This window comes from Rhipicephalus sanguineus, chromosome 4 (genome assembly GCF_013339695.2).
Source record: "Rhipicephalus sanguineus isolate Rsan-2018 chromosome 4, BIME_Rsan_1.4, whole genome shotgun sequence".
NCBI classification, from domain to species: domain Eukaryota; kingdom Metazoa; phylum Arthropoda; class Arachnida; order Ixodida; family Ixodidae; genus Rhipicephalus; species Rhipicephalus sanguineus.
This window is the reverse complement of record NC_051179.1, coordinates 107750640-107761933: the sequence shown is the minus strand read 5'-3', so window position 1 is coordinate 107761933 and position 11294 is coordinate 107750640. Positions and strand designations below refer to the sequence as shown.

At 46.1% G+C, this 11294-nt stretch overlaps 2 long non-coding RNA genes across 2 annotated transcripts; one reads left to right on the top strand and one right to left on the bottom strand.

The window, feature by feature from the left end:
* Positions 1 to 6546: 6546 nt before the first annotated feature.
* LOC125758095 (uncharacterized) lies at positions 6547 to 8642 on the top strand. Its single transcript, XR_007415836.1, has 3 exons — positions 6547 to 6596; positions 6665 to 7071; positions 8529 to 8642. It is a non-coding gene; the product is annotated as an uncharacterized LOC125758095 (long non-coding RNA).
* Positions 8614 to 10491, bottom strand: LOC125758094 (uncharacterized). Its single transcript, XR_007415835.1, has 4 exons — positions 10249 to 10491; positions 10092 to 10186; positions 9569 to 9641; positions 8614 to 8715 (listed from the first exon to the last, which is right to left on the bottom strand). It is a non-coding gene; the product is annotated as an uncharacterized LOC125758094 (long non-coding RNA).
* Between the last annotated feature and the right edge of the window lie 803 nt (positions 10492 to 11294).

Below are 11294 nucleotides of genomic sequence, written 5' to 3'. Positions count from 1 at the left end.
CAGACACATGGCCCGTTTCTGTGGATATCGGGCCACATCAGTGTAAAGGACTGGTGCGTTAGATGTACCGTCACCTACGACTCGCATTAGAGCTTGAACTCTTGCCCGTCTCCGGCCTTTATGTCGATCAGGGTGCATATTGCGGGGTATGGGGGCTACTTGAATTTTCTCCTGATATCAAGTGAAAGATATTTGGGCTCTTGTTACGGTTTGTTTGGCACGCTGCATCCCAACCGAAAGAGAATGAGACAACCCTGTCTTGTCCGCTGGAGACGTTCAATTGGGCTGTTAAAATGTGCTTCAATTAGTTCACGTATGGTGTTGTGAACCCCAAGTCGTAGAAGGAGCTGCGTGGACGCGTGATTGGGCAGTCCCAGAGCAGCCTTTATTGCCGTGCGGAGAAGGGCGTCCATCCGGTTTGGGACGAAGTTCACTTTGTTTACCGATCGCCAGGCCTTCAATCATCTCTTGAATATGACCCAAACTAAAGGACGTATCGCCAGATGGGTGAATAACTTGCAGCAATTTGACTTTACCATCTCGCACCGACCAGGAGTGCTTTTAACCGATGCAGATGCTCTATCAACGTTGATGGTAGAAAACAACAAAGAACAATCCGAAGAAATCAATGAAGTGAAGCTGTGAGAAGGCTCCAAACGACTGATTTTTACTGAAGGTCGGTATAAAGTCCCACCATCCCACCAATGCTTGTTTCCGGTGTGCTTTATATGTACCACGATAGCCCAGAATCTGGAGGATACGACGGATTTTGGTGCACCTACAACAATTTAGTCGAGAGGTTTACGTGGCCTCACATGAAGAAATACGTCAGTCAGTACGTTCGTTCATGTCATGTGTGTCAAGTACACAAAGTTAAGTATAAACAGCCTACCGATGCCATGATACTACCTTGCCACTCGAACATGCCTTTTGAAGTAGTTCACCTGCAGTTCGCCGAACTAAATAAGAAACGGGAAGGAGTCAGAAAAACGCAAGCTTTTCTTCTGGCCATAGATGAATGCACCAGGATAGTCGCGGCACGAGCCGGAAAAGAAGATGCAAATAGCGTCATAACCCTTCTCGAAAAAGACATTTTTAGGACTACGCGGACAATCATGTGCGATAACAGCCCCGCGTTCAAGAGTGAAAAGCCAGGAAGATGGGCTCGAGACCACAATATATCGATCAAATTCTGTGCGCCATACCATCAAGCGGCGAATGGGCTAGCAGAACGTGCCATACGGGACGTGAAACAGTATATCAGGATGTACAATAGTTTTCCTGGTGAATGGAAATGCTCTTTAGAAACAGCCGCAAAACACTATAATCGATCTTACACAAGTGGCTTAGGATGCAGTCCACAAAACACCTCTTCCGGGGAAACCCTTATTCTGCAGTCACACCGTCAGTTTGGACTCTTTGAGAACCTCAAGATCGCCGAGGAGAGGCGACGAAAGTCACAGGAGGAGAGGTACAGAAAACGAATGAAAAAGAATTTGGACAAAAGACATCGAGCAGACATGCCAGACATTCAAGTCACCGACCTCGTACTAGTGAGGAAAGGAATAAGAGATTCCAGTTCCAAATTTTACTGTCCTTACTCTGTGACCAAGACAGCCACCCAGAACGGAATTTTGAAGACTGTCTGGTACACTGATGAACATGGATCAGTTGAATGTGCTTCAATTGGAAATGTCTTCAAGTATTACCCTAGGAGGGGTAATTAAAAGAAACCGGGAAGGGTGAAGGACAGAAGACGAAGAAGAACGAGAGCCGGGGCGGGAAAGAAATGGAGGGGGAAGTTCAAAATCAAGCAGATTAGGATGGGCGCCAGTTCCATACTGAAGCTTTATTGCTGTTCCGTTCTTTTAAGTTGCAACACTACAATCTTTACAAACCTTTGCTAGTCGAGTTTGGCATGCCGCATTCCAATCAGACTTTTTAACGTTTTATATGCGCGAGCCCTCCCTCCCTGCATAGCATTTCGCGCGGTTTTTGTTATTTTTCAGTTATTCTTGTTTCTTTGTGTTGCACATAAAAACAGGAAGGCCAATAAATTTTCGTCTTTCCTGAATGTTTTGCCGCAAACCGTATTAAAATCGGATACTTTGCAGCAAAACTGCTGCACAATGAAATAGGTCAATTTTAAAAGAATGACCCTGTATAAGCGAATGCATTGATAGTTTGGCCCTGGGGACGTAGTATTAAATTTCGGTTTAGCAAAACAAAGAAATTCGCCTCAGTTTCGTAAACTGCCGCGAACTCTACCTTCGAAATGCGAGGTTGTGTCCGTCCGAACGCCGCCGAAGACTCGAGTATACTGTAAAATATTTCCGTAGCTTTACATATATTATGCCCGTAACACCAAGAAAATTTTTTCTGTTTGAAAAAAAAAAAACAAAAACGGCAAAACTTTTTGTGACGTTACGGAAGCTGCTCTTGTTTGCAACATTACAAAAATTCTAAACGTAATGATGCAGAGACTGCTTGGTTTTGCCCAAAACGGGCAAAAACCAGAAAAGAAGACTGTGAAACCTTCTGGAAACTACGAAAAGGTGCTCCCGTTCATGCAGTGCTATACGGCCCTTTGTGTTAAGATGCATGCTTTTCATTCAGATTCATCCATAAGGACTTTCACTTTTTTTTCTTACGCTTTCAATCTCTATTGATACACACTTCTTTTCTTCCTGCGGGAGTTCTTCGACACATTTTAATCAAGCGTGTGAATTGCGCTGCATGCGCAGTGATGGCTGCATTCAAGCCTTTTTAAGTTTTTGTCTGCATCATTGCATCTACTTAGTTACTTGCGTCAACTGCATTCTCTTGTGTTGCTTTTGGACATCTTTCGGCTGTATGTTGCATAGTGCACTGTTTTGATGTGTTGCTTCAGTTCTGGCATACATTTAATTGTTTTGCCTTACACTGTTCTTCTTATAGCATAAGTGTTTGACATTATATATTTTTGTTCCGATTTGCATTATCATGTGCCATTTTCAATATACTGTTTTGTGTAAAATTATGCAGTAACCTCAGCTGCATTGGATAATCTACATGTGTAGTTATAGCTTGTAGCTGTTAGGTTTCCTACAAATCTAAACGTGTAGCTTGGAGTTGTAGCTTTTAGGTTTTCCATGATACTTAAGGAGTGAGACTCCAACCGGCATTTTCAGTTATTCTATAGCTTTTGTAACATCATTTGCAGTATGTGTTTCCCTATTGTTTGAAGCTCTAATGAAATAGTGCGACATCTTGTAGCAATAAAATATTTTAACAACACGTCTTTCGATTATGTACGCATCTTTTTTTTTTCGCGGCAAAGACGAAACAGTTGCTGCTATTTGTGAGCAGCATAATGTATACATGGTACGTATTTCTTGCATGGTCGCCTGTGAACTGTTATCGCCTGTCACCTGAGGTAACAACTTTTTCCAAATATGTGTAGGCGCGAAATGTGCCTAATTTATTTCGTTTGTTCAGCTTTGCATCTTTTTTGTTTGTTTGTTTTCTTGCAATTACAGTGCACTACACCTGGTCCGTTCTTAAACCTTGTGGTTCAGTTGTTATGGGCTGCTGATTGATGAAGCATGGCGTTTCTTGTCAATTATTTCCATACAGGGCAGTAAAAGCCCACTGCCTACATTAGTACAACTGCTAATTTTGTCAAAAGCATTCATAAATTACAGCTGCAGCTTGCACAAAGCTTCCCTTAGGATTTAAAAGGAATGTGCTGTGGACATCCTCTGCTTTAGAACACGCAGTTAAGGATATCTGAAGGGCATTTTGCTTAGGAAAACATCTGTTGTTTTTCTAAACGAAATGCCTGTTCTCGGCATGTCTGCAGGTATGACCGCCGCCGCTTGTTTCGAATTGAAAATCGCGGTTTAGCTGCCCAACAAAGATGGTATCTGATCGGGCCCGCCAGTTTTAATTTTCTCTCTTTGCAGAGGTAATTTAACATCGCTTGTAGGCGAATATATCCGTAAACAAACGGTCGCACCCCCGCGGCCGTGAACAACACGGGACATTACGGAGACGCAGGCACGCGGTCGGTGCCGAACAGTGAGCGCCCGTCTCTTCCTTCCTCTTCTATTGCTTTCATTTACTGAGATTGTCGCTCTGCTCTCCTTTTATTCTTTCTCCCTAATACTCTCGCCACATCCGGAACATTACGTGAACCCGCTCACAGAAAAACGAAAAGAATAAATAGAAGAAATAAAAAAGAGAAGACATAGATCACGAAGAGCGTGTTTTTTGCAGACTACACTATAAACACAAATTAGCCAGTAGGGGCCTTTTTAGCAGCTGACATGCCGTTTCACCACCCAAGCCCGAAATACGAACTCCCGCCGAATGGGGAAAAAGGACTAAAAAAAGGAGTAGCGCCGAAGTAAATGGGGGTGACAGAATGAAAAGTAATGATGTGAGGCAGATAGGGGATTTAATTATAATAATTGTAGCGGTTTAAAGTCCCAAAACTACGATATGATTATGTGAGACGCTGTAGTGGAGGGCTCCGGAAATATCGACCACATGGAGTTCTTTAAGGTGCACCTAAATCTAAGTACACGGGCCACAAGCACCTTCGCCTCCACCGAAAATGCGGCCGCCGCGGCCGGGATTCGATGCCGCGATCTACGGGTCAGCAGCAGATAGGGGAAACACGCCCACTTGGTCACGAGCTAAATAACGAAAAGAGGCATCGGCTATGGTCAACATGACTATCAGCCTAAGCGTCAAATTCGCAGAAGATATTTCTGCACACAGATTTCAAACAACCCGCGTCATCGCTCTACTTTTTTGTTCGGAGTAACCGCGGGTTAGCGCCGCAGAGCCTGCCGAACTACATGCATGGCGCAGGAGCACGTCAGAATCCGGACTTTGTGTCTCGAGCGGCGTGGTCAGAGGGGCGATCGGAGATCTGTTCGTTCCGCTTGTTCGTTCTCCTGGGGGAGAACAAGCGCGCTGATTGGCTGAAGCCGGACAACTCACGCCATTCTAAGGGGCGTGGCCATTTCTTTTTTTTTCCTTGATGTTTTCTTTTTTGATGACGTCATGCCGCGTCATAACGAGCATGTCGTCTGCTAAAAGTGAACGGAGAGCGAGCCCGTTCGCTCGCGTTCTCTCGAGCGAACAATGGCGTCGCACGGCATGTATTTCGAGTGATGCGGCGGTTGCGGCTGCCGCAACAGCTGATTTTGAGGAAATGGCGCTTGCAACGGTGCTTCCTTGCTACGTTGGCGTTTCTCGAAGCAGATGGTGCGAAATGCGTTTGAAGAGATGAGCGAGTGTGAATTCCGGCGTCGCTTTCGTTTCTCGATAACGTACTGTACCTTGGTTGTGCGACGATCTCGGCCCCGTCATCGGGTGCCAACGAACCAGTGGGATTTAAACAGAGCGGAAGGCGTTGTGCGCGCTGAGATTTTTGCGATCGGATGCTTCCAGCGAGCTGTCGGCTGCGAGGAATTCAGCGGCCTGTCGCAGTCGTCCGTCAGGAACACGCCATTACTGTCGCTCACGGGCAAAAACGGTGGGTGGCCTTTTCCGGAGACCACAGACGCGAAGAGCGAACAAAGGCGGCGTTCGCGCGGCTCGGGCAGATTCCCGTTGTGGTCGGGTGCGTGGATGGTACGCTCATCGCAATCCCGAAGCCCCATGGCCTGAGCTCCGCGGACACGACGCATTACATGTCGGGGAAGGGACTCTACGCATTCAACACCACGATCGTGAGTATTATTCATGCAATGTATGCGTAACGAATTGTTTCATTTATATCGCTTAAACTTTCCGCTTTACTGAGGCTGTTGCAACTGAGTATAAGTGGGAGCGGTATTTTCGATCTATCCAGAACGGGAATTGGTTCGTTTCAGGGCACTTCGCTTAGGATAAGCGATGAAATCATGTGACGCGGAGTACACTTTGGTTCAGCGGCCTGCACAGTGCATAATATTACCGTTGCTCGTTCGCCATGTGTACCCGAAGCTTGATTCTCGATTTGTATTTGTTGAGATTAGCGCTCCCAGAATGTGCCGTAGTATGTCCTTATTGTTCATTGTCGTGATGGACGTTACATGGATCAATACATGGATGGATGAATAAACTTTATTTCGGTCCCTCGGAACGCGCCCTAGCATGTACATTAAATACGCATTGTTTCATAACCCTTTTTTCAGTCGAAGTTTTTCGTGTTGTAGATATTTTGTGATACATTGCCTTAAACATACAGCAATAATTTGGTTAAAAGGCTTTGGTGGCTGAAAGATGGGTTGTTCCAAGCAGTAAACATGCAGACTACCCTTTGACACTGCATTGTCCTCGTGTTAGAACTTATGGTACAAGTCCTACCCTGTCGATGATTTGTCCATAGCTATGTTTCAACAGTCAGTAACAGTGAAGACAGATGTAGTTACATTAACATAATACCCAACATTGTACCCAAGGTCATTTATGGGTACAATTTTGACTGAATTGAATTCTGCAGACATGTGATGCCGACCTCTGGATGTCAGTCCATGTTTCCTGGGGTCATGTCATGACTAGTGGGTATGGCGGGGGAGCCCTCTCCGTCAGCACCTGGAAGCAAAACTTCGGCTTGCTTGGTAAGTGCTGTCAATGCTTGCCACATTCAAGACGTTATCACTACAGCTGTCATGCCGACCTCGTGCAGGAGACTCCAGCTATACATTAGAACCGTGGTTCCTGACACCAGTGCCCGGACGACCAGCTCGTGGCACCCCTGATGACGACTACAACAAGGCCCACACCGCCATGCGCAATGTTGTGGAGTGGTGCATCGCTGTAAGCTTGTGCACAGCTGCTCAAGCATCATTGCTGCTTGTGCAGCTCTGCACGACATTGCGTTGGCGGCACATGAGCCTGTTCTCGAAGGAAACGATGACGACACCGACGATGCTGACTGCTGCCAGCAGCAGCTGAGCTACCACCACCACCACAACGGGAGCCAGCAGCAGCGCAACCGTGTAGTGAACCTGTTTCGAGAACTACAGGGCCTGCATGCTTGAGCACCTGCGCAGAGTACGCCGCCGCCTGCAACGACCTCGGCAGCATTGCGTGGTGCGTGTTTGTCTTTGTTCAATGTGTTTGTCACTGTTTTTTTTTTACTACGCTTCAAATGTTTGCTACACATATCAACGAAACAGCGTTCTCCTATCAATGAATAACCCCCTTGAATAGGTTGGCAAAAAATGTGAAGCTCACCCTGACTCACTCGTGAAATATATTTTGCTCTTGGGGCTCACTCAAACTCAGACTCACCAAAATTTTCCTCAAGCGGATTCACTCGGACTCAGGCTCACTAAAATGTTTTCACCCGGACTCGAACTCACCAATGTATTACTCACTTGGACTCACAGCTCGATCTGAATCTGAGTGAGTCGACTCTGAGTGATTTTGCCGACCTATGCCCCCTTGTCACACAACGCCATGCTGATGAAATGCTTCGACCAGGTTGTAAAATATGGCGCTTCACACTAAGCACAAGTGAGAGCTCAACTGTGAATGGCACATGGTGCCATTCACAGCCAAAGTGGTAACCGGAAAAGGCTGTTTGAATCAGGCCAGCAAGATGCGGTAGCTTTAGTGCAACAAGAATCGTGCTTGTAAATGAAATGAACAACAAGGGTGGTGTCAGAATTGAAATTTTATTACAAGTATCACGAGCAATGCACATAAAAAGCAAAATAAATAAATATCCTTTAAATTTAATGCCAAGGAAAAGAATACAAAGTAGCTTCCTTTTATAATATACAAATGGAGTTATTACAAAGTGCCTGCTGCTCCTCTGCAACAACACACGCGTCTCGCAGCACGAAAGTCATTGTATTACATGAAAACAAGGCACAGTCGAACCGGTATTAATTGAACTCGCTAAAAAATGCAAGTTGTTGGTTGCTGATATGTCTTCCTCTATTATTGATTTCTGTTTGTACCCAATCCTGTTATCTAAACACTTCTAAGCAACAGAACACGTATTCGTCAACTGTTTTTTGGTCTTGCAATATTTCAAAATTGTGCAACCTAGACCTTTCACAAACGCTTTTCTTTTTTTCTAGGATGTGTAAAAATCGATAGAAAACGTACAGTGTGCCACAATATTCTACACGTATACACTATAAACATAAAGATACACTACAGTGCACTATGTGCATATACTACAAAATTGCTCAATGCATGACTTTGTATAATGAGATTTTAAAAAATGACATGGCAAAACATGATTTATAAATGAAACCACACTGTGCTATGCACATGTACTACAAAACTGCTGAATGCATCACCTCGCACGACGAGATTAAAAACAAATGACATCGCAGGACACGATTTACCATTGATCTACACTTTACTATGTACAATGAAACAGCACATCAGTGCTTCTGATATGCAGAAAAAGAAAATTAACTGAAAGAAAATTGCAGGGCACCATTGAAGCAAACCAGCGTATCATAGCTCGTGATGTGAACAAAAATAAATCTACATATATGTACAACTAGTCTTTACAAATCACTGTGCAGGTGCCTTCCGCTGCAATGAGGGCCCGGGCGAGGGTACCAACGCCTTGCAATTCGTGGACCGCGTCACCGAGAAGTTGAACCTGGCGCAGCTTTCCAATGATGCCTGGCCCTGCCGCCTGGTGTTTGCGGCTAGTAACTCCAGCGCCTCGGCCTGCCGGTTGCCCCCATCTCGCAGCTGCGGCATGAGCTGGAAACCAAGAAATGTGTTGCCATTATCATCTATAAATTTCCTGCTACCGACTCTTCGCTGGAAGCTTCTGTTCGTGAAGAGTTTCAGTGTGTGCAACAATTTCCTCTCTGTTGAAAATCCACTGACCCAACGGCATCCATGAATGGTGCTTGGTTCACCGCACAACCGCACCCCAAGTGCAGGGTTAACCTCCCTGCCTTTCCTCTTCGTATCTCTCTCTCTCTCTCTCTCTCTCAACGCACTTCGTTTGGACAGACCAAAGCGGTGCCGGAATTCATTTTCGCTCATCTCATCAAACGCATCTCACGCCTCTAACCATCTCTGCATGAGAAGCAACCAAACAGCCCTTTTCAGGGCTACACAATCGTTTGCCCGGCTTTACGCGATGACTGACACAATCTCCTTCCGAAACCCTAGCTGCTGCAGTATGCAAAACATACAGCAAGCAGGTGTAACACAGGTGCAAACATGTGCATTTGTGTATGATGGCTATGTGAAAAAGTTATATAACGAGCTTGCTTTTTGAACAGTATATTTAGCAATAGCACATTTTCAGTTTCACTTTTGAAGCAATTGACAAAACAGGGAAACATTTCAAGATGTTGAACATTTTGCAATGCTACCTTTTTGCTACATTTCACCATAACTGCAAGGCAGGACACCTGTTTATTCCATCTGACAGTTATGCATACAACTAGCTCCTGCAACCGTTTGCCAAATTTTTTTGTGCAGCCTTTTGTCTTTATGCCCACAGATGTCATCTCTTCACAAACATATGCCTGCACGCATGAGCATCACCTGTGAGCATGTAACACCATCTACAGTTAATCAAAACATCAGCGAAACTTACGAGTTGGGGCACGGGAAAGATCCTGGGCCACATCCTCTTCAGCCACACCAGTAGCAGCTGGAGCAGGGCTCACCTGTTATAGTAAGAAGTTTCTTGATTGACACACTGAGTGCAATAAGAAGTATGGAATGGAAGTGGACAATAGCAATGTTTTTTTAGAATGTTTCAACAGCGGCATGCTATGACACACAGACTTCGGAGAGAGGGGTGGAGGGAGGCAAGCCTACTGGCTACGCACCTCACTCGACTCGAGGGTCTGAGAAATGGGTTGGAACACGTAGGGTGCTCTAATGAGCTTCGAAATATAGTTCGCGGCTGTTCTTTCGTCATCACCGCAAATGTGGCTGTTTCGCATTCTGTTCTGGGCGGCGCAACGTGTTAGCACCTCAGCTAACGCGGCGGCCGGGTGATCCACTCGATATTGTTTGAAAAAGTAAAACTAACAGCGCGTAATGGCTCGAAGCAAACGAGCCCACTTGTTCGCAGCATACAAGTAACAATGATATTCTAAGCCAGTGCTTACCGATTCAGACCACACGAACTATGGGCCTCGCACACTCGTCCCTGTCAAGCACGACGCGGCCGCGGTAATCCGAAATCTGGCCGCCTCGGGTGCCGCTGTAAAGCACAAGCGGGACGTGTAAGATGACCGACCACAATACAATTGTGCTCGCACTCACCTCTGCTGCCCTCGGAGTTTGGCAAGACCCTGCTGCGAATAGTAGCGCTCATTCCTCCATCGGGCCTGCCACTGGGCCCTGGTGTTACGCGCAGAGACTTCTTCGTTCAAAAGCGCTACTAGCTCCTGCCACATGTCGTCCCGGTCCTCCCTCGTGAAAGACGGCTCCAGCGGGCACGACAGCGTCGCGATCTGTGGGTGCTCTTTCACAAAAGCCAGCAGAAGCTCCTTTTGACGATCCGACACCCGAGAACCAACGCAGACGTTGCGATCGAACGACATTTTGAAACTACGTCAGCCGCTACTTTTCTCTTTTTTTTTTTTTCGCGTGCGCGACACCATCTAGCGACGACGTCAAAAAAAACTAACATTATTAAATATCATCACTCAAAGCTGTTGCTGTTTGAAAGAGTGTTTGAGCTTGAGAAGCAAAAACAATAATTTTCTGTAAAGTAATTATATTTATTAAAAGGCGAGAAACGCTTCACGGTCCCTGTGCCGACGTCACAGGATGCGCGTCTACTTCCGGAAAGCTGTCCGCTTCACGATTGGCTGTTCTCTTCCTCTCGGCGGTTCTAGGCGGGAGCGCTGCGCCTCCTCTCACTTCTGTGACGTAGGCACCGCAGAACGAACGCGGAACGAACAGATCTCCGATCGCCCCTCTGGCCTCGGAAAGTCTCAAGTTCCAGCCATCGCCGAAGGGGGGCGAAAAAATCGACCCCGTCGCAGCTAACAAACAAACCATAGTGGCTCCGTTCAAATCTGCCCTCGGCAACGCCAAAAAATCCGCCAGAGGCGCCGTAATAAAAGCAATATTTAAGAGAAATACAGCTATCATTGCCGCATAAAAGTGCTTTTTCTTGTGTAACTGAAAGTAATGTTTGAATGATGAGTAAATTTGTTGTTCAGTGATTGAAAACATCTCTGCCTTGTCGCTCACCGCTGACGGCCAGCGCGCGGTAGCGAGCAAGCGAACCGTCGCTGTGACCAGTGACGAAGCGCAAAAAGTGCGCCGCTGCGTCTCGGGTGCCGCAGATAACGCGCAGA